The 23,369-nt window shown below is 49.7% G+C and overlaps 1 long non-coding RNA gene across 3 annotated transcripts; it reads left to right on the top strand.

Annotated features, from left to right (window-relative positions):
• The first annotated feature begins 7,706 nt into the window (after window positions 1–7,706).
• LOC122236979 lies at window positions 7,707–13,864 on the top strand. 3 transcript variants are annotated; one of them, XR_006215171.1, is made up of 5 exons: window positions 7,707–7,795; window positions 8,176–8,372; window positions 9,020–9,066; window positions 11,971–12,098; window positions 13,791–13,864. It is a non-coding gene; the product is annotated as an uncharacterized LOC122236979 (long non-coding RNA). The 3 variants fall into 3 exon arrangements; XR_006215173.1 differs by having other exon boundaries at window positions 7,725–7,795; window positions 8,322–8,372; XR_006215172.1 differs by lacking the exon at window positions 9,020–9,066.
• Window positions 13,865–23,369: the final 9,505 nt, after the last annotated feature.

The raw sequence follows: 23,369 nt of genomic DNA, 5'->3' as shown, positions 1-23,369 counted from the left end.
GTCATCCAACCTGGGACAGCTCTGTGAGTGAAAGGGGTGCTATTAACACGTACATAGGACGACAGGCACAGCCGGAACCATTCTTTGCAAGAAGGGACGTAAGATCACCCTAGTAAACACGCACCAAGTGGGTACCCAGTCCCGAGCCAGGCACACAGAGGACATTCGTTCAGCCTGTAGCTTGTCACTCCCAAACATGGCCAGAACCCCACATCAGCCAGCCACCTCCCGCCACCGCATCACGAGTCTTTACTTGGGGAGAGACCAGTATCATCACTGGTTTTGTCATCAAGCATCTGTGCACTGGGAGGGATCATTCTGAGGAGCAGTTATAAGGACCTTTGGGTAATCGAACATAATTGTTTTGGAATCTGCCCAAACCAGAGATGTCGTATATCCCTAGGCAGGATGGTGCTTGGATTCCTTTTTATCACAATCAGGCGAACTCTCGGGACCCTAGAAGCAGAAGCCAGCCAGGGAGACTTATGGGTTTTTATTCCCCATTAAGTAGAGTGCCGGGAAAACCCAGGTGTTATTTACAAGATGCCTCACTTTGGCCTCAAGCCGGCATCCTCAAATTTTGAGATGTCCAAGCCCCAAAACCGACTCGGTTCACTTAGATTTGGGGGAAGACGAGAGCTGGTATCGGCTGTCGCACTTGGCCTCGGCCAGCTGGACTGGGGGAGGAGGTGCTCTGATCCCATGAGTGGGTTTCCCCAGAGCAGACCCTGCGGCCTGCGGTGACAGCCCATCCCACCTCTCTTAACTCACGCAGGACATTAAGAGACTCAGTGGGGTTCCTGGTCTTCCTTAGAAACATTACAATCTGACAAGCACAACTCCCCGCAGGTAAAGATGTTCTGTGGAGGACACGTGTGTGTGTGTCCCACATTCTCCTTTGTCTCTGACACAGAAAGGGATCGGACACAGGGTGGAGCATGGCCTTGAGTAAGGCTGCCTGGTCTAATCCTGCCACCCCTGCTGTGTGACCACAGGCAGGCTCCTTAACCTCTCCAGGGCAGTGTAAGGGTTAAATGCATGAATGTGGAGAAAGTGCTCAGAACAGTGCTATGTGCCACACACAAGTTTTGCTGATTTAATATCTGGGCAAGGGGCGCCTGGACAATTACAGGAGTGGCGTAAGGACAGTAGACAATTGACCGGCCCCACGGCTTCCCGGAGCTTCTAGCTGGTGCCATGTGGTCGTGGGGGTGGTGGTGACAGCTGGGGTGGCGGTGGTGGTGGTCTTATGAGGAATAACAAGCAGTTGGCACAGCAAGAAAAAGGCTGAAAGGAAAGAGAGAGAGAGACCCCACGCATGCTTTTCGGTGTATTGGTTTTTTCTGGAGGTGGTGGTCATCTCTTGTCCAGTGGTCCATTTGGTGGAGCACCCACGTTGGGTCCCCTGGAAGGGTTGCTCAAAGATGGTGATGTCATCTGAAAAACAAGAAAACGCACAATGAGCCACACACGCTGGCCTGTGGCCCGTGGCTCCCACACTCCCCACGGCTGGAGCTTTTCGGCTCTGAGCGTGACCCTCCCCTGTGCCCGCTGAGAGAGCCTCTTCTTTGAATACAAACTTCCCAAGGCCCCTTCTGCCTGTCCATCCCCACACCTCTGGTCACGGTCTTCTCAAAGCCATTTGGGAATCTTTGAGAAGACAGCACCCAGGGCCCCACCCTGGGGCTCCTCAGGTAAAAGGAACCTTGATCCTTCTGGTGTTATTGGTTGGTCTTTGGGTCGGGCAAAGCACGGGAGGGAGACACGGCATTCTGAGTTTATACCCACTAAGGCAGGTCGGGTTAACAAAGGGAGAAGGATGGAAGGGGAAGTTCTAGCAAGTTCCAGGAGCAGTGACAGGCACTTCCTACCCATTATCTTGCAAAATCCTTGAAACCATTCTGGGGGACAAAGGGGATGATCCTCACTTCATAGATGAGGATGTGATGCTCAGAGGGCTCAAGGGACTTGGCCAAGTTAGCACAGCAAGTAAGTAGAGGGACAGGAGCGTGGCCCAGGTCTGACTTCAGAACCTGCTCCTTTTCACTTCACCACAGAGAGCAAAGGCCAGAAGGAGGAAAGCCCAGAGACTCTGGGGAGTAGAAAAAAGACTAGTCTGACCAGAGCAAGTGAGCAGTGGAAGGTGGAACTTAACTAGCAGGAAGCTCACAGCAGATTGTGGAGGCCTGCAAGTTTGGCTGAAGAGTTTGGATTTCCTCCCGTCGGCAGTGGGGAGCTATGGAAGGTTCTTGAGGAGCAGAGGAACCTGATGTTGGTGTTGGCTATGCTAGTGTGGACAAGGTAGACCACAGTGGGAAAGGCTGGAGCCTCGGTCAGGGCCTTGGAGGAAGAGAGGAGACCACTGGTATAGGCCTGGTTAACGGGACATTGACATTTCATTTTCCCAGGACCTCCCTGTGTGAAAAGGACGCTCACCCAGTCTGAGGCCTAGATCCTTGCGATGTCCCTACCCCTGAGCCCTGAGGTCTGAGCTTAGGCAAGAGGGCCGTCCTATGTCCCCAACTGCCCGCTGCCACACTGAGGCTCTCTGACTGGACACAGGACTTCACCAACGTCACCAAAGCTTGCCCTCAAATGATTCAACTTTCCATTTTTCACACAATTCTGGGGGAAGAGTCAATGTCTGCGATTCAATGATCCATCAGCCTAAAAGCCCCAAAGGTGGGGTTCTGGACACCTGGCGGGTGCTCGAGAAATGCAAACCCCACCCCCACCCCTTGTGTATCATTAAGTATAGCCTTTCCCATTTTGGAGATGGGGAAACTGAGGCCCAGAGAGGCAAAGAGGCTAGCCCAGGGCTACGCGCCAGTAGTGTGGCAGGGTCAGGACCAAGTCTCTTAAGTTCACATCAAAGCCCCTTCCACTTCATCACTGTGACCGTCTGTGTCACACCCTGGTGAACATAGAATCCCCAGGGCAGCATGTAAAAATGCAGGCCACCAGGCCCCCTCTCAGTGCTTCTGACTCAGTAACTTCAAGATGGGGAACTAGAATCTGAGTTTAATAAGCTTCACGGGTGGATTGGGGGAAAGACCTGGAGAAACACTGTTTTAGTTGACACTCTTAATTGTGCAATCAGTGAAACTGAGTCTGGAGAGAGCAAGGGGCACATAGCAAGCAGGTGACAGAGTTGGTTTTGGGACCCAGGTATTTGATGCTGAACCCAGCTGGGCCTGACTGACTTGAGGGTGTTTCAATCGATTCCCCAAATCCCATGAGTCTGCTCCTGTCCCCTGCATGGTGGTGACTATGACAGAGAGCCAGCCCAGCTGTCAGCTCCTGGCCCCCCTGCACTTTCCTCACAAGAGGTGACTTGGAAAAGGGCAAATGCAGAAACTGGCCTGGGCTGGGCTTGATAAAAACAAGCCAGGCTGTTGCCCTAGGGGAGCCACAGGGCTCAGCTCTCAGGAGCCCTCGTTGTCAGCCCTGAGCCCCCTGCCTGGCCCGGCCCCCACCTCCGCCCCATCTGAACACTAACATCTCACCTGAAGCCCCCCCCCCCGATTCACCTGCCCCCCTGGGGAATTCTGCACCGCCCCTCACCCCCAGTCTCTCTGGCTGCACCCTCACAGCTCTCTCTGTCCTCCCTCTACCTGCCCTCATCCCTCATGCCGGATGTGCAACCGTCACCCTCTCTCCAAGTTGCCCAGATCATTCAAACTGTTTATTGGCATTGTCCTGCTTCAGGGCCTTGTTCCCTGGTTTCTGCACCAGAAGAGTCTCCCGGCTCCTGTCCTTGCCCAGATCCACCCTTTCATGGGCCACGCATCTGATTCTTCATCTACCGATCGTTCATTGAGCAACTACTATGTTCCGGGGCACAGGATGAGTAAGACAGCCTCCCCTGCCTCCTGTCCTTTGAGCTTAGGCGGCTCTACTGTTTGAGAGGCCATGCTGGATCTTGGGAATCTTTGCCAAGGCTGCCAGTCTTGGGATCTTGGCCGCTACGCAGCCTCTAAATGCCAGGGTCCTCTCCTGTCTCTATGGCACTGGCAGAGAGCAGGGTGCAGGCCCCAGCTCCTCTTCCCAGACTTGGGCAGACCCTCCCCGACTGGAGGGTTACAGAACGTGCTGTAGCTGTGATTCATTCGACCCTCATGTGGGAGCTGTGAGGCAGAGCAGAGGTTGGGATTCCCATTTCACAGACGGGAGACTGAGGCATGGGGCATGGGAAGGTGTGACTTCTCAAGGCCACCTGGTGAGGAAAGGACAGGGCTCGGTGACAAGTCAGGCCTCCTGGTCACGCCCAAAAGACTCCTCGCCCTCATCCTAAGAGCAGCTGTGGTTCAGGCTTACTTGGTGCCTGACACGTGATGTGCCCTTGGCAGGCGACTCAGCCAGCCGTCACAATAGCCCTTTACTTCACGTACAAGCACCAACTGCATCTGACAGACAGACGAGGACACGGAGGCTCAGAAAGGTATCTTGGGGCCACCTCAAGCGTGAAGAGCAAAGCTGAGATTCAAATGCAGGTTGTCCTGACTTCAGAGCATGTGTTTCTAACCTAAGCCACAGAGACAATGGGGTGACATTTAAACTCAGCCAAACACGGGGTCATGAAAAATGACCAGAGGAGCAGGGTGTGAGGCTGGGAATCAGCAGTCCACATCATCTTACCAGAGTGTTCAAACTGAGCTCTTTGACCAAATGAGAGTTTCCGGGCAGCCTGATAGAAAAACAGCTTTTGGGGGTGGGCTGCTTGGGTTGGAGGACAGTGGGTTTCAGAAGCCCTGCCCCTCCAGGCCCTCTCACTCCCAAGACAGCCCCTGGTCAATGAGGATAATAGTGGTGACAATGGTGATAAAGTCCTATTAAAATCTTTTCACAGAAGCAGCCAAGATTCTCTGAGCACTTGCCATGTGCTGGCCAGACCATTCGTCACTGCCTTATTCTTGTCCCCGTTTACAGATGAGGAAATTGAGGCGTAGGCGAGTTGGTCAATCAGTATGAGAACACACTGATAACGAAGGGCAGATTCAGGATTTGAACCCAGAGCCCGCAATGCGCTTCCTCACTGAGTCCTGGGGGATGGAGCGGGGATACAAGAGAACTTTCTATGGCTTCATCTGTAGGACTGGTCACGGGAATCCATTTCCTCATTTCCCGATTCTCAGTGTGTCTGTGTTCTCTTTCCCAAGAACCTTCCTCTCAAAAGTGGCTTCTCCCACAAAGCTCCCCACCTTCCCTTCTACAGACATTCCTTCTCCCCCTTTCTGAAAGATAGTTCCCTTTCCGTCCCTAATCCCTGTTCAAGGGCATCGGCTGGGAGCCTGGCCGCCAGGGCTCTGAACAAAAGGGGTGTGATGGCCCCACCAATGCCCGGGAAGCGAGCCAGGTGGTTTTCAATTTGCTTTCAGCAGAAGAGGAGTGTTATTGCTGCTACCAATCTACTTAGAGTTATTGGGAAACAATCTTTGATCACAATCTCGTGATTTTTGGCATAAATGTTGGAAGCAGTTCCGAGAATTGAGCAACACCGTCTTAATGAAACTCCCCCATGTCCACCCGTTTGCCAAACAAATAAACAGCAATTTTTTATAGCACTTAGTTCTCCGAAGTTGAAAATTAGGTCTCTGCTGCTTTGCTGAATCCTGTCCCTTCCAGCAGTGACTAAATTCATGTGCGGATAAAAGAACAAATTGAGAAAAAGCTCTGTTCATTTCCATAAAACATCCACTTCCAAATCAATATTACTTTGTGTTTAATCATTATTAAATTGTTAATAGACTATCCATGAATGTTAATTGCAATAACAATGTAAAAGATTATTTTAAACAGTGCCTTATGGTAAAAAACAAAATTGAAGAACTTTTAATCAAGATACATATTTTTGATTCAGAGGAGTGCACTTCCCTCTCTGCCTGCCAACCCCCTCCCCTGTTCTTTCCCCATTTGTTAGCTTTGCAACAGCCCTACTGACCTCCTAACTACTCCTCTAACACACAGGCACCTTTTCCACCCCAAGGCCTTTACACATGCTGCCCCCTCTGCCCAGACAGCTCGTCCCTGAGATATAATTATGGCCTCCTTTCTCACCTCCTGCAGTCTTTGCTCTAAGTCACCTTCTCAGTGAGGACTTCTCCGACCTCTGTATCAAAAATTTCTCCCCCTTTCTCTCAACGCTTCATTCTCTCTGCCTTGCCTTTTTCCCTCTTAGCACCAATCCCCTCTTTGTATAAAGACATCATTCAGATTGAATTAGGGTTGACCCTCATGACCTCATTTTAACTTAATGACCTGTTTAAAGGCTCTCTCTCTCTCTCCAAGTGCGGGCACATTCTGAGGTCCTGGGAGTTGGGATTTCAGCATATCGATTTGGGAGGTGGACACAAGTCAGCCCTTAACACACGGGAAGCTTCACTTCATGCTAATGCCACCAGCTCTATGCTTATGATTTGTGCACTTTGTGTTTGCATGTTCTGCTTCAGTAAAGATGTGAGAGGCACATGGTTTAAACCAAATTGTATTAGTACAAACAAAATGATTTGGAGTCTGCTCAGGTGGAGGTTTCTCTGTCTAAAAATTAGTGTGTCTTCCGAGGCTCTGGGATAATGCTGCATGTAAATCCCCAGGGCTGTGGACAGATGGAGAAAGGGACAGCCCACGAGGTTCTGCATCTGGACCCCGAGATGAGAGGGAGAGCTGGCCCGGCTGATTTGCCCCATCCCCCCATCTCAGCAGATAAACCTCCTCCCAACCCTCCCCGATGGAGGTCTCCAGACCCATATATGTGCTCATTTTACAGATGGTACAAACTGAGGCTTCAAGAGAAGGGACTTACCCAAAAGCCACCCTGGCTGTTTGGTTGTGAGCGTCCTCAGCCCTGACTGAGACTGGTCACACCGTCCTATCCCTCAGGCCTGGCACCGTCCCACCATTTCCCATGGGTGAGGTGCAAAATGGGCAAAGAGCCTACAGGCAGAGAGGGAGGCCAGCCAGCTCTTGCCAGGCAGCCTGCCCAGCCCAGGCGTCCTTTGGCCTGGTCACCCTGTGGCCAGGTCCGGATTCCCACACCAGTGGCATCCTAAGGACACAGGGCACAGCCTGGGTGCCTGGGAGGGATGAGAAAGTGGGGTTAAGATGAAGTGAGACCTCCTCCCCTGTGGAGGTCAGGGGACCTAGGTCCCTCGTGCAGCACTCATTTGCTGTGTGATCTCGCTGAGCCCCTTTGCCTCTCTGGGCCACAGCCTCCTCTCCCAGGAGAAACACACTAAGGATGAGTGAATGGCGACAGAAAGACCCATCCTCATGGCCACAACAGCCCTCCAATGGCACCACCCTTTAGAGTTTGCGGTCAGCCTTCCCGACCACCAGGGAAGCACTGCTGAGGCCAGTGCCTGGAGGGTATCTGAGACCCTGTGATAGGACGTGACACATTCAAGATTCCCCAGCTGGCCAATGACAGAGCCCCTAAAGCCACTCTGGGGACTCTGGGCCCAGCCTGGGGGCTCTGCTGCTCCTTTGGTGACCCCTGGGAGGAGGGAGAATTCCCACAAGAGTACTGGCATTTCCAGAGAAATTGTGGCCCTTCTCTCAACCAGAACCAGAATTCTCCCAACACCACTGAGACTCCTTAGGGATGTTGACAATGCCCTGGAATTCCCTCAGGATTAGTGCACCACCCCACCCCCTACCCCCAGACACTATATTCTTATAGAACACTGGTCTTTCTGAGCTGTCATTAGAATTCTTAGAAACAAAGGCTCTTCAACATAGAAAAATTTCATAAGGAAAGGTTAGCATTTCTCAAGAATTCGAGTGTCCTCTCAGAAATGTGAGTTTCCTTACGAATTTTGAGATTTCTGACACTCACAGAAAGGCTGACAGTCTGCCCCAAGTCAGTGATTCTCCCCCAAGAAAACTAAGAGGCTCCACAGGAAGTTGCCTAAAAATGGGAGCTAACTTCCGGGGCACTTAAGATGCCTCAGGGAATCATGTAAAAGCCGTGGCCTCTTCCCAGAACTTTGCAAGATGCACACCAAGAGACGTGGGTGCCTGCAGAGAACCCCTCCACACACACACCCACACACACAATTGCATACATGATGCAACACACACACAGACACACACACACACACACACGCAGGGATTCATGGTGGTTTCAGGAAGTGACAAGTTCCCACCCAGCTGACCTCATGGCCTCATCCTCCTCAGGCCTCCTGTTCTCCACCCCACCTCCTTGCTGGTATCAGCCACAAGTGGCCAGTCTTCCAGAAGTTCTGCTTAGGGCCCCCAGGGCACCTGCCCGCCCCCTCCTGCCTGCTACTTAAGCTCTTCTCCACCGCTGGCTCTCACTCCAGGGGCAGGTGGAGGAGACCCGAAGGTCCCAGGTGACGGGAGCCATAACCCAGGTAAGGGTCCCACATTCCCTGCTCTCAGAGGCCTGGAGAGCAGCCGGGTGGTGCTGGATAAGGAGCTGGAGCCCTGGGTTCTGGTCCTAGCCGTGACGCTGACCTGCCAGATGACCCTGGGGCCTCAGTTTCCAGATCTGCAGAATGGAGACCCTCAACCTTTGGTATATTATGTCTGTCAAATAACCAACACCACACCTATGGGAAATCCAAAGCCCACTTGTCCAAAGACCAGAAATGTGTCGGCTTATGAACACACTGTGTTGATTTTGCTCATTTGTGGCAAATATTAAGGATTCAGAGCACTCCCTGCCTGGGAGGAAGGGACACAGAGATGAGAGATGAGTGCTAAACGCAGGGCCCAGAATCTGCTGGCGCAATTGTCATTATCATTGTTCTGGGGGCTATTAGCCCAGAGAGCCCACGAGCTCTGCTCGTGTGTGAGACCGCTTTGGCCACCTCCCCACAGGTCCCAGGCCGGAAGGGGGCATGAGCTCCCTTCACATGACCGGGGTCCTGTGGGGGATCCAAGGGGGTGGCGGGGTGGGGATTGCAATTGGGAGTCTGCAAACAACAATCATAACTGTAGTTGTTCCATTTCTCGGTCCAGTTTATGAGGGCATAATTCCCCCCTCCTTCATCTGCAGGGTGCTCGAGAGGGGACCCCGCGGGCACCACATGACACGAGTCTTTTGTACGTACTACCAAGAAAGCCAACACGCTGCGAATTAAACACATGAATTGTAAGATGCCTCCTGATTTCAGAGACAGTCCTGTGAGAGAAAAATCTGGGTCAAAGCCACTTAAACGTGGTAGTAAAAACCAGATGGTGTAATAGATATGATGAGCTTCTGAGTCCTCCAGCAAAGGAGTGCCCTCCTGCCTGCCCACTATCTGTCTGTCTTTCTTCCTTAATTCCTCCCTCCCTTCCTTCCCCACTCCCTCCTTTCTTTCTTCCTTCCTTCCTTTCTTCCTTCCTTCCTTCCTTCCTTCGTCTTTCTTCTTTCTTCCTTTCTTCCACATTTCTTAAAATTTCTTTAAATTTTAAAATTTCTTTTTAAATTGAGTTGCATACATAAAATGTACATCTCGATGACTCTTTCCTTATGTGTACGCCCATGTAATCACTGCCCAAATCTCAAGACAGAACACTTCCATCACCCAAGAGTCTCCCTTATGCCCCATCCAGGTCATACCTGCCCCCAGAGGGGACTACTCTTCTGACCTCTATCCCCATGGGTGAGTCTTGTCTCATCCGCTTTTGATCTCCATGGAAGCAGAATCGTACTGACTTCTTTTGTTCAACATAATGCCTGAGATCCACTCGTGTCTCTGCATCTGTCAGCTCTCTCTCATATTTCTTTCTTCTAACTCAAATGAAATCCAGTCCAGGAACCCTGGCTCCTCCCTTCTTCTGCCCTCCCCTCCCTGGGATGCACTTGGGCCCCAAACAAGTCCCCCCTGTGTGTGTTGGCTGTGCCCACTGCCCCTCACCCAGGCTGCAGAGTGGCCCTGGGAGGTCCTGCTGCCTCCTCCCTCAGCTTTCTGGTCAACCTGAGGCCTGGAGGCACTCCACAGGCCATTCTTTCCAGCATTTCTCACATTCAAGCCTTTGTGAGCATCCATCAGGTGAGAGCGCAGACCCAACATTCCATATCTGCCTCCTCACACCCAGGCAGGGTGAGGTCTGCCCTACTCTGGTGACCTCCAATCCCAAGCTCCTTGTGTCTGTTTTCCCTCCATCCAGCTCGCTCAGCTATAGTTCGGGGCTTGAGTTCTTAAACTGGCAGTCCCAGGGATGGAGCCCAGCAGTGTGAGTGCACACGCGTGTGCACATGTGTGCATGTGTCCCACAACATATATTTGAATCACTTTTTTTATTAAGTTTACTTATTTATTTTGAGAGAGAGAGCATGAAGAGGAGAAGGGCAGAGAGAGAGGGAAAGAGAATCCTAAGCAGGCTCCACACTGTCATCGCAGAGCCCAACTCAGGTGTCGAACCCATGAACCATGAGATCATGACCTAAGCTGAAACCGAAAGTTGGATGCTTAACCGACTGAGCCACCCAGACGTCCCTATTTGAATAACTTTTGAAATCTGACTTAGTTGCCAGTATCTTAAAATCAAAAGTTTCAATTCACGCTCTTGACAAGTTGTGTGTGTGTGTGTCCATGATAAGCCAGGCCCTACTGTGGAGGCTGGGAATACGTAGTGAACAAAACAAAGACCTTGCCAAAAAAGGACCTTACATTTACAGGCACTTCATCAGAATTAAAAAAAAAAAAAATCCCTGCTTTTCTGGAAAGTTCTAAGTTCTAACCAGAAGGGGTCCACGTCTCCCATATGGTACAGTTGGCTAGTGTCTTGTAAAAATCGCACATTTTGAAAAGCACTTGCCCTCCAGTGCATGGCAGCCCCTTCCCTCATTTGAGCTGCTTGCCTGGCTCCTGAAGGCATTTGAATCCTTTACCCCCTGGTCTAGACTTCTGGAAAGCGACTACTGTCAGTCCTGATCTACAAGGAAGGCTGATGAGGACCTTTCTCAGCCTTCTCCCTTCCCCACAGGGCTCATACCATCTCCTCCCCACCTCCAACACACACAGAAAAAGCCCAGGCCTAGGACTGGAGATGGTGGGGGGTAGGGAGTGGGGGGTGGGGAGGGGACATTCCCTCCCAATGTCTATAGTATTAAAAACAAATTCCAGGTGATTCTCAAGAGGCTGCCATCTCTGTTAGATTATTAAGAAATTACCTTTCCAGGGAGCGCCTGGGTCGCTCAGTTGGTTAAGCGTCCCTCTTCGGCTCAGGTCATGATCTCCCAGTTTGCAACTTTGAACCCTCAGCAGGATCTGTGCTGACACCTCAGAGCCTGGAGCCTACTTTGGAGTCTGTGTCTCCCTCTCACTCTGCCCCTCCCCTACTCATGCTCTCTCTCTCTCTCTCTCTCAAAAATAAACATTAAAAAAATTTTTTAATAAGAAATTATCTTTCCAGGAGTGCCTGGGTGGCTCAGTCAGCAGAGCATCTGACTCTTGATTTTGGCTCAGGTCATGATTCCAGGGTCATGGGATCGAGCTCCACTTTGGGCTCTGTGCTGAGTGCAGAGCCTACTTAAGATTCTCTCTCTCTCTCTCTCTCTCTCTCTCTCTCTCTCTCTCCTGCCCCTGCCCTTCTCCCCCCACTCATGCTCTCTCTTTAAAAACAAATTTAAAAAATAAAAAAGAAATTCCTTTCCATGATCACTGCCATCCATTAGGGTTTCTCATGGGCCCAGTGCCATGCCAGGGGCTTTGTGCACATTATCTTATTCATCCTCCAACCTCCTTGTAACAAGGGTCTGCTCTCAGCTTCATTTTACAGCTGAGAGACTTAGGCTCAGAGAGGTAACTTGACTCAGCCAAAGTCACCCAGCAATTAGATGGTGAACCTGGAACTGGGAGCTGGATCTTCCTGCCTCCATAACCACCAATAAGCCCCCACTCTAATCCACTCCCATTCTTGCCAAAGGGGAGTCCTTGCTGATCTTCTCTGGAACTGAGGAGGTTGGCCCAGCTCACCACCCATCCTGCCTTTGTCTCCTTGCCTCCCCCGTGATAGGACTGAGCTAAAGAAAACGGGCAGAGAAGAATATTCTTACCTTTAATGCCTGCTGTATACCTGTAGGCTCTGTGCTAGGATCCGGGGATATCATATCAGAGTCTTTCTTCAAGAGGTGACACACAAGGGTGAGTAAGTTGCTATAATGACTGTGATAAGGGAGATCATTGGCTTTAGCCCTTGTTACCACTTCCTTTGCATCTGATTTAGTTATATATTGTTGCATAACAAATTGCCCCCCAAATTTGGTGGCCTCTATCAGGAATTCAGGAGCAGTTGAGTTGGACGGTTCCAGCCTGGACTCTCTCTGTGTTGGAATTAGGTATTGGCTGGGGTTGTAGTCACCTGAAGGCTTGCTCACTGACATGTCTGGCGGGTGATGCTGGCTATTAGCAGTGTCCTTGGCTGGGACTGTCGGAGCTTACCTGTGGACTCTGGATGGCCTGGGATTCCTCATAACATAGTGACTGAAGCCCAGGGCAGGTGTCTCCAGAAAGAGAGAATGGAAGCACAGCATCACTTTGGTTGTGCTGCATTCTTTGGAGCAATCGCCAGCTTTACCCTGACTCATGGAGGAGGAATACAGACACCCCCCCACCCCCGTATTAACACTGCATGCAGAAGATGTGGGACAGGATAAATATATAGTTGTGGTCGTCTTTGGAAAATGCAATCTACCATAGCATCCTCATCCACTAGCTCAAGTATCCGAGGGAATTCAAACAATAACCATCTCTCATAATCCTGGCTCTGTCATTACCGCTGAGTCACCTTGGCCAAAATTATCTCACTTCCATTTCTTCGGCTATAAATTGAAGTTAATAGTGCGTGCCTCTCAAGGTTGTTAAGAAGATTTGACTAAGTGAAATGGTGAGTGGAAAGCACCTAGCGTGGGAACTGGCACAGAGTAGGCCCTCGGCAAATGGCGACTGCTGCTTGCTGTGTCTACCAATGGAAGCGTTAGACCGTAGTATGCGCTCTGGGGCCAGCCTGCCTGGCTTTGGGTTCTAACTGCCACTTATCAGCTGTGTGTTCTAGGGCAAATTATTCTCTCTCCCCACACCTCACTTCTCTGGCCATAAAGCAAGCATGATAAAAGCACATATTTCATAAGGTCCTCGTGAAGGTAAAATGGGGTGATGGAGACAAAGTGCTTGGCAAGATGTCGGGCACAGAACACACTTAGTAAACTCTGGCTGTTCTTAGGACCACATGTGCAGAGGAACTTACTGCCCATTTACAAAGCACTTCTATATCCAGGGCCGTGTTTTTCTCTCAAGAGGCAGGACAAGTAAAAATATGTCAGGTTTGCAGATGAAGAAGCTCAGAGAGGCTCAGAGAAATTGAGTGGCTTGATGCAGCCACACAGAAAGTGACCAGGAAGATCAAATGAGACGCCAGGGCTCCTGGATCCCAGACTAAGGTTTCCCTGTTGACCAAATCTTGTCTCCATCGGTACCCAGAGGGAAAGTGGGGATGTGTTTGTGGGCTCTCTTCCTCCCCTGGCACCTGCTTAGCACAAGCCATGCTCATTTTGGAGGTCCCAGGTCCCAAACAGGTAAGTTACCCCATGCTTCTTGGAAGCTCCTTCCAAGGAGATTCCAGAAGAAACTCCCCTCTGTTGGACAAGCTGACACCTGTCACCAAGTCTGACTCATTAGAAGTGCTTAGATTTGCAAGTGATACAGGAGGCCCTCTGCCTTTCCTAGAGGTTCCTAATCCCTTTTGGATCCCATTTGGTGTCTAGATTGTATGTTTAATACAAACCTCATGTCATTTCTCTGCCCTCTCACTGTAGTCTTCTTACACTTGGTTCCCAGGCAAATCTTTCCAGCCTCCGTCTCTGATGACCTGAGTCCCATGAGATTGCAGTGCCAGCTGCTTTGGAACCACATTATCACAGACTTGTGGCTTCCGGTCTTCTGATAAAAGACTTTGGAAACCACTCATATGCCTCAAGTCCAGAGTCTGGTCCATATTGTCTCTGACGGTTTCTTATCTGGAACCCCACTCCAGATACTAATTTCTGTCATAGAGATTGTTTGATTGCAAGGGACAAAAACTTTCCCTATGAAATCGTTAAGCAAAAAGGTTGATTTATCAAAAGGGGAGAGGTGTTATCCCAGTGATTTCAAAGTTGAGGAGTCCCCCGGGCCTCTCAGACCGCTAACACCGAGATCTGGGAAGCTGTCTACAGTAAAGCAGTTACACCCCCCTTGAGGCCACCGTGCTTGTTTCTCAGAGCATAACTGTATCATCATTTTCTCTGCTCCATCATAAATAGCCCCAGTGTGGTCCCCTTGTGTCTGACTTGTCATTGCCTCCTGAGTCATATGCTCAATAAAATCTAGTAAGAGAGTCTCAGTTCTACATCTGCGAAGGTAACCCTTATCCTGGTTCCTGGGCAGGGTCACAGAGCTGTTTCTGGGATGAGCTTATTCCTGTGGCTCTAGTGGAAAGGTGTGGCCTTGGACTTACCCATGCACCTTTGTCCCGGCAGGCAGTAGAACTGGAGGTCTCCTGAGCAGCGGTGGTCTGTTGGACATAGGCCTTCTCAAAACTGGCCAGGTGCTTGGCCATGGTGGTGTGCTTGAGATGGGCCTTCTCAGTGGGAGCAACCAGCAGGCTCTGGCCACCAGCAGTTCTTCAAGCAGCAGAGGAGCTGTCCACGTCTGTGAACAGAACTCCTCTGAGAAGGACCAGAAGTACATTTTCCTAAGGACCATGACACTGACGATGTCACTGAGTACAGTATCTAGCCCAAGAAATCCAGTCTTGCCCTTGAAAACAAACCTGCTGACCACACCCCCAGTGAGAACAGCTGGGCCAAGTCCATGAGAACCCCATGAGAACCCATGTGGCTGCTTGGGTCACCATGAGTTACCCTGATCAAAGTGAGATGAGGGCTCAAGGCTCTGCTGACAAAAGCAATGTGATTGGCCAAGGGTCTTTAGGCCACAAAGGAATGACTCTCCCCGGACAGCTTGGTCAAGAGGGTATGAAAAACCCTGGCTACTCTGACCACAGTCATCAGCCCAACCTGACATTATAGGTGTGGGAGTTATGAGTGTTTCAGGCAGTGGTCTTCCTGCAGATGGTTCTCTAGAAAGTGCTGCCAGGTCTGAGGTGGCTGTGTCTGGCAGTTATAGTCAGTCTGGGTCAACTGGTGGTTTTGATCAATCTAGGGAAGAGCCAGTAAGTGGTCAGCTTGGGTCAGGGAAAACTGGGGGTTTTGGTCAGTTTGGGGTGGGATTAATGAGTGGTCAGACTGGTGTGATTATGGTCAAATTGGTGGTAGGTCATCTGGTGATTATAGTCAAATTGGGGATAGGCCATCTGATGGCTCTGGTCAGCTAGAGAATGGGTCATCTGGAAGATATGGTCAATCTGGAGCAGAGTCAATAAATGGTCAGCCTGAGTCTGGGTCATCTTGAGGGAAGCCTTTAGAACAACCCCAAACATTTGCTCTGGAAGGGGAGGGTTGCCTGCACTGCAGAGGTGGAGAAAACAAGCCCAGTGACTTGCCTCCAGGAGTGGTCTGGGACCCAGGGAGTGCCCTGGCTGTGACTTCCCAGGCCATTTTTGCTTAGGCCCCCATCGGAGGTTCCCCAGGAACTCAGCTCACACTGTCCTCCTGCTCAGCTTCCTCAGTGGCTCCATGCTGGATGTGACCATGGAGGCTCCCTTAGCGATGCCTCAGACCAGATCTGGCCAAGTCTTACTCGTTCTGCAGAACTGTCAAACTGTCTTCACTGGGACCCACATGTGAAAATGGTAGGTACTACACAAGGAGGGCACAGTGGGGGACAGTGCTAAGCACAGTGGCAGCTACCAGGCTCACTGGGGACCACAGTCAGGATGCAACAAACCATGCCACCAGAGCATCTATCTTCTCATTTCAACCTCTGACCAGGTTTCTCCACCAGGGAACCTACATTTCTAAACAGAAAAGGATATCTTCTTGCTAGAAGCACGTATCTTCCATGAAAGTGTCCCTGAGTATTGCATGGCCCCTTGCCTGTGCTCACACAGAGAGACCCTGGGCAGGATCTCTGTCAAAGCACCTCTCACACTACGTGGTAATTGGGTGTGTGCACCTACGTGAGGTCTGTGGGAGTAGAAGCTGCCTTATATTTGTCATTAATTTGTTCATTTATTTACTCAACAAATACTGAGCCATTCACTATAGTGTTGTTCCTGGAGATACACTGGAGAACAAGACAGAGAAGGATGAGTAGATGGTTGGATGGACAGATGAATGGATGAATAGGAGGATGAGTGCAAGGACAGGTGGCTGGGAGGATGGATGGATGGATGGATGGTTGGATGGATGGATGCATAGATGAATGGATGGATGGATGGATGGATGGATAGATGGATAGATGGATGGATATAGGATGGATGTGTGTATGGATGGAGGTATGTATTAAAATGTAAAAAGATAAGCTGATGGCTCAAAAATTCTTTTGTGGTCTTCCTTAAAAACCTAAGCTTGGTTCACTAGATGAGTTCCAAAAATTCACACTTACTTAGTTTAAGAGCAATGAGCTGGGGTGCCTGGGTGGCTCAGTCAGTTAAGCGTCAGACTTCGGCTCAGGACATGATCTCACGGTTCATGGGTTTGAGCCCCGGTTGGGCTCTGTGCTGACAGCTTGGAGCCTGCAGCCTGCTTCAGATTCTGTCTCTCCCTTTCTGTCTGCCCCTCCACTGATTGCTCTCTCTCTCACTCTCTCTCTCTCTCTTTCAAAAATAAACATTAAACATTAAACATTAAAAACATTATTAAAAAGAGCAATGAACTAAGGGTTAATCAGATTCTGTAGCACTATATTTCAGACAGACCATCCCCCTGAATAAGTGTCCAGATGCTGTCACCACCTAATGGATAATCTCTAAGATCATTTTTCATGGTTGAGAGGGATGCTGTAAATCACAGATGGGTGCTATAACTCAGGAGTGAAATTGAACATGGGTTTAAAAAGATAGGCAGGCGAGCCCTAGAACCCAACTGCCAGCTGTCTGTGGTCCTTTCTGGCTCCCAGAGTCTGAATTCAATGCCTCAGAACCAAGATCACAAACTTAAATGCCCATTAGGGGTAGGAAATTAGCAAAATCGGTAAGTGGGCTCCAGTTAAGAGAAGTACAACATACAAGTTCAAGTTCAGTTTTAGGGATCCAACAGAGAGTGGTGGGCACGATGGCAAACTGGACGCTATGTTTCTTATCTGAAGAGGACAATCCCTCTTTGGCTCCTGCTGACTGTGGCCATTTGGGAAGGCGGGCCCTGTCTTGTCAGATTTCTGAATCTTAAACAGAAACTGGATATTTGGGTTTTTATGTAAAGTTACTTCATTTTTAAGTTCTGAAAACTCACTGTAAAATTTTAAAAGACTGTGCTTGCAAAAGAAGACACTCCTGTGGGCCTCTTTTGGTCTGCAACCTGCCACTTGGCAACCACGATTTTAGAACATGGTTTCTAAGAAGAAATGCCTTCTATGCACCTTAAAGCAAGTCCCAAGGAATGTAAAAGCTCCCACCTGTTCATAAGGTGGTAGATGCCCTATTGATGACAGGTAGCCCTCCAGCCCATATCTTTCTTTTACTTACTGAATCGTCACAAGAACTTTATTTTACATGCTACACAGGAGACGCACAGAGAGGCTATGTAAATTGGACAAGATCACACAGCCAGGAAATAGCAGCACTGGGAGGCAAACAATCTGTGTTTTTAACTATCATGGTAATTTGAGTTAATATTTGCCAAGCGCTGAGACTGGTCTTTGGAGCAGAAAGAAAAACATTTTATAACCATCAGCTGTAATTGTTGTTATTATAAATTTCCCTGACCCCCTTTGCAGCCTGCTCTCTTCAGGGACAGAAGTCATGCTGAAACGGGTCCTGCAGAACTCCTTACCCAACGTGGTGAGTTTGACAAAGGTAGACCCCACAGATCAGCTAGAGGTACAGAGGGACGGCCAAGGTAGGGAGCGATAGTCCACACCGGCAGTTTTATCCCTGGACCCTCCAGCCTCCCAGAATTTCACTGCCCTGTCCTTTGTCCGCGTCCCCGATGCTGGGGAAGGGGGAGAGAAATAGGGGACTGACGTGTGCCAAGCCATTTTCACCTGTGGAAGAAGGAGATTTGTGTCGTGTTTATAAAAGACTCTGATAAAATCACTCCACTCTGTACCTGGCCCGTCAGGGGCTGGGCTGGGCTGGAAGGGTGGCCCAAGCCTCCTGTCACAGAGACCTCTGCTTATCTGTATTTCGGCTGTGCCCAGTTGTCTGATTCTGGCTCTGCATCATCAATCAGTTGAGCATTCCGAAAAGTAAGATGTGCCATGGGCCTGAGCATTGCTCTCTTGCTAAGACACTGCAGTAGCCACCCCACCCACTCCTGTTTTCTCCCCTTCATGGCTTCAGAGAGATTTTTCTGACTCCTATCTCTGATCAGAATCTTCTGGAGCTTCCCGTTACCAGGAGGATCAAGTTCAAACCCCCAAAGCTGGCAGTCAAGGCCTTTCCTGCTCCAGCCTTATTGTCCTCTGTCCCCACCTTGCTGCTCCAGCCAGCTGATCTCAGACATCCCATAAACTCCAGGACCTTTTCACACATTATAGTTTTGCTCCTCCCTCTGCCTGGAAAAATCCCACACCCCTTCAAGTTGTGGCTCCAATAGTTTGTCTTCTCCAAAGTCTTTCCAGATCTCTCCAGGCGGGCTGACTCCCTCCTCAGGACTGCCACGACCTTGTGCGCATGTATCCATTACGCTTATCATATTGTATAGTAACTGTTGGTTTCTTCCACTAGAACAAAAGCTCCTTGAGGGGAGGGACTCTGTCGTAGTCTTTTTTGTGTTTGTCTTATAGCTCCTACTTGGGCACAGAGCAGGCACTCCATATATACTTTGTTGGAGTATGAACTGGAAATGAAAGGGGAGAATGTGGCTGGATGACAGAACAAGGGGCGGAAGTATTAACGAATAGTAAAATAGAAAAATGAAAACATGTATGATAGTATGGGTGGATAGAAGAATGGATGAGTGGCTGGATAAATACAAGGAGGTATGGACAGAATATGATGGAAAGAGAATGGAAAGAAGGAAGAATGAAGGAAAGGGAATTTAGATGTATGGGTGAATGGATGGAAGAATAGGAGACAGTAAAAATGATGGATGGATATAAGAGAAGTGGGAAAGATGAAGGATAATGGATGGGTGTACAGACAGATAAAGGGATGGATGGACGGATTGTTATGTGCCAAGTTAAGAATGTTCCACTCTCGTGCTGGAAGACGGTAGGGCTCTGGGCCTACGATGTATTTTCCAGCAATTTGGGAATTATCTCCCCCTTCTGGATAAGTCTGTGTATGACAAGGACAAAGGAGGTTCTGAGTCTGTATTTCAATTTGATCTCTTGTGTCTCCTCTTGTCCTCCCTCCCACTGCCACCTCTGTCCCTCTCTCTCCTTCAGACGTCCACTCACTTAAGTTATTTAGGAACCTTTACTCTGCTCTCACCCAAGTGCCCACATCGTCTGAGCCTTATTACTGCCTGGACTTTCAGGTAAAATCAGCAAGTTCTCTCCTGAGAATCTTCTGAGATTAGCCAAACCTTCACATCTGAGACTAGCTCGGTGGTGGCCCCACCCCATCACTCACTGGTCTTCTCTGTCAGGCAAATGTGCCACAGCTGCCCTGTCAAGAGAGGCAGGCTTGGCTGCTGCTTGACTGTGCAACCTTGGGCACATGGCCTTAGCTCTCCATGCCTCAGTTCTCTCATCTGTCAGATGAGAGTGATTATCAGACCCATATGAAGTGATCATAGCTCATCAATTCCAAGACACACATTTCCCCCACATTGTACCATTTCTGAAGTTGACATGTGTCTTATATTCAATGGTATCCCATAGTTGGCAATTAAAAAAAATTCTTAGTGGCACATTAAGATCATGTGTATCTTAATCTATGGTTTTTTGACATGTATGAACTATAGTACAATGATTAGATGAGAAGATGTCTGGTTCCTTGTCCAACAGAGTAGAGATTCAAAACTTAGTGGTTTATTCCCCTTTCCCCTAGATTTATATCCATAAAATAAACAATCAGGTTAGTTACTTAGGATCACAATATGTGGGGTCCAGGCTGGAGAAGTGGTCCACGGTGGAGAAGTGGTCCATGCTGGGGGAGTGGCCCATGGTGGCCTCTCCTGCATCCCTCTCTTCTGAGCTTCTTCTAAACATGAACATGGTCCAGCCAGCACCCCGGCTCATGGGAAGTTCTGATTATGAGGAATATGGTTTGTTCCACAAAGTAGGACCTTCAGGGACTTTGGAAACAACATCCCCTATGCCTTCCAGCACTCAGCTGCCCAGACTCAGAGTTGGGAATCCAGATTGTAGGAACAGCTCTGCCACCAGCTCACTGTAAGACCTGGGCAAAGCAGTTCACATCTTCAAGTCTCCTTTTTCTTGTCTATAATCCCTCTATGGCAAGTTTGTTGTAAGGATCAAATGAGAGACTTGGGGCCTGGCATGCAGATGGTGCTCAATTAATGGAGGCTTTCCAGTTTTTCCCAGGACAAACACTTCCCGGCCTCTTTCATTAACTGGCTGATTGAAAGTAAGTTTTTTCTTCTCATCTCCACCCCCATTGTTTCCCAACCTCATTGCCTTCTTCAGTGTTGAGCAGTCCTTTCTCAAGGGCTCTGAAAGCATGGGCTCTGGGGCCATGGAGAGCCTCCCTGACACAGAATCCATATTTTGATCCATAAGGAGCACTAAAGCTGGGTTTTTGGATAAGCAATGCCACAGTGACCAGTGGGGTTCCTGAGATAGCCTGCTCCATAGTGATTAATGTTAGATTTGAATTCTAGGTTCTCCTATTCCATCGTGATCCTTGTTATAGATTTTCCTGAAGCAGCCCATTCCATAATGATCAATGTAGGAGCGGAGTTCTGGGGATAGCCCACTCCGCAGGCATCAGCATTGAGATAGAGCTCCTGAACTAACCTACTCCATGGTGAAGAGTATTGTCAAGAAATTCACTCACTCTGTAATAGTACTTCAGGGAAATTGCTGAAGTTCTCTACTCCATAATGATCAGTGTTGTGGGGTTCCTGGAATATCCTACCCCATAGGGAAGACTTCTATCATGGGGTTCCTCAAATATTTCACTGTTGTGGTCAGCTATCGGGATATCTCATTCCATAGTGAAGGTATTACCGTTGGGTTTCTGGGCTAACCCATTCTCTTGGTGTTAAAGTGAGGTTGTTCTTAGTATTATATGTAAGTTTCCAGGCTGTCTCACTTTGGTGAAAAGCATCGTGGTGAGATTCCCGGGATATTGCACAACTCTATTGTGAGAAGCTCTCCAATAAAGCCAAGTGATCTCTGAGTCTTAAAGGAGGTTTTTTTTTTTTTTTAAGTTTTATTTTATTCTTTATTTTGAGAGGGAGAGGAAGAGTGAGCAGGGAAAGGGCAGAGAGAGGGGGGGAGAGAATATTCCAAGCAGGCACCATGTTGTCAGTGCAGAACCCAACGCAGGCTTCAAACCCGTGAACCGTGAGATCATGACCTGAGCTGAAATCAAAAGTTGGACACTCAACTGACTGAGCCACCCAGGCACCTCAGGAAGGTTTTGTTGTTGTTGTTGTTGTTGTTGTTTTATTACATCATTGTGTTTTCGTTCTATTTCCCAAATCCCCTATGCTGAGGGGTGGGGGAAGGAAGGGAGGAGACAGGAGCAGTGGACAAAGGAGAGCTGTCCTGGCCAGACTTCAGGACTATCATCATAGCTTGCCTCAGCCCACCTCCGTCTCCTCTAGGTTTCTCACCAAGATTGGGTCCCCAGCAAAAGACAGGGGAGGAGACGCGATCCCCTTCAAGCAGGAAGGGGCAGCCTGTAGTCGCCCTGTAGAGCCAGGAACGGCCTGACTCATCTGAGAGGCCTCTAGTGGCTTCCCTGGGATTTCTCCGTGGCTGTGGCGAAAGCCAGGGAAGATGGCCAGAGAAAGCCCTGGCCTCGGCATCCTGAGAACTGAGTTCAAGCCACAGTTCAGCTACTAGCTCTCCAGGTGACCTTACACCAGACCTTTCCTCTCTCTGGGCCTCTCCTGTCCCACCTGTAAAATATGCACAGATTCCGAAAGCCTTTCCTTCAGCGATGAGTGTTGGGGACATGGGAGAGGACAAGGCCAAAGGCTGGAGAGGCCTGTAGTGGCCATGGTTTTTCCAGGGGCCTCTCCGGCCTCCGCTCTTGTCCTCTCCCATGTGCTACTACAGGCCTGCTTCACAGTGACAACTTTTCATGTCTCTCTTTGCTGCCAGTTGCAGAGGCCCAGTGGTCCTCCTATCTGCAGGATCAGCATGGCACCCTGTCGGACTCCAGTAAGGATGTTTAAACCCCGGAGAGTCACTGTGGAACTCTGGCCCCATCTCGAGAGACCGTCACTTGATGATCTGCCACAGCCGAACTGCCAACAGTCCCTTTGTTGGGCTTGGGCTTGGATGTGCTGGAAGACGGAGTACCTCTCCAGGAAGGTAGGTCAGCATGGGGCTGGTTATGGCAGGGGAGTCTCTAAGAACTGAACCAAAGGAATGGAGCTCCTGTGGGGGAAGACCGGGCTGTGAACATGGCGCCCCCATCAGGAGGTAGGTCTGCCGTACAGCCGAGGGTTTGAGCATTGTCGCTGGCCGCTGAAGCTGGGGCCATCTTCTACCCGGTAAGTAGGGCCACAGCATTCCCGTAAGACTCACGATACCAGGCCGCTGACGAGCTATAAGCCCTCCAGGGCCCAGAGGCAATGGGTGCCACCAGTGAGGTTTCCTGGGACCCTCGGACCCTGTACCCTCATCTCCCACTTATCTGTCCTCCGCTTTCCTCTCCTGTATAATGAATTTGCTCCAAAGCCGCTTTTTCAGGTTTAAGATACACTTCAGGATCTGCCTGGAAAAAATAAAATTGAGGAACAAGAGAACACACGTTTAGAATCCTGGAAGGTCAGAATCCGGGCCTCAGAGGGAACCTGAGATCTTCCTGATGGGTGGGAAGGAGCAGGAATGTCAGGCCAGTAGGTCCCACATCACTGAAGCCCTGACCCTTGCTTTGCATGAGACCTTCATGATAAGGCTGTGACAGGGAGTGGGTGGCCCCTGTCACAGCACTTTGGTGCAACAGTGATGGGGCCAGGCTTTGGAGTCAGCTAGACCTGAGTTCAAATCCTGCCCTTCCACCGACTCTCTGAACCTCAGTTTTGTCTTCTGCAAAACGGGAGTGAGAATAGCCCCTATCTCATAGGGTAACCCTAAAAAACTTCATGAAGAAAGCGGCAGTGCAGAGGCTGGGACTGCGTAGCAAGCTGCCTCCACCGGGTAACAGTCTAAAACCAATGAGGCCAACGG

Source organism: Panthera tigris, chromosome A3, assembly GCF_018350195.1.
Source record: "Panthera tigris isolate Pti1 chromosome A3, P.tigris_Pti1_mat1.1, whole genome shotgun sequence".
Taxonomy (NCBI): Eukaryota; Metazoa; Chordata; class Mammalia; order Carnivora; family Felidae; genus Panthera; species Panthera tigris.
The sequence above is the reverse complement of the archived record's forward strand: the minus strand, read 5'-3'. Positions and strand labels throughout refer to the sequence as shown.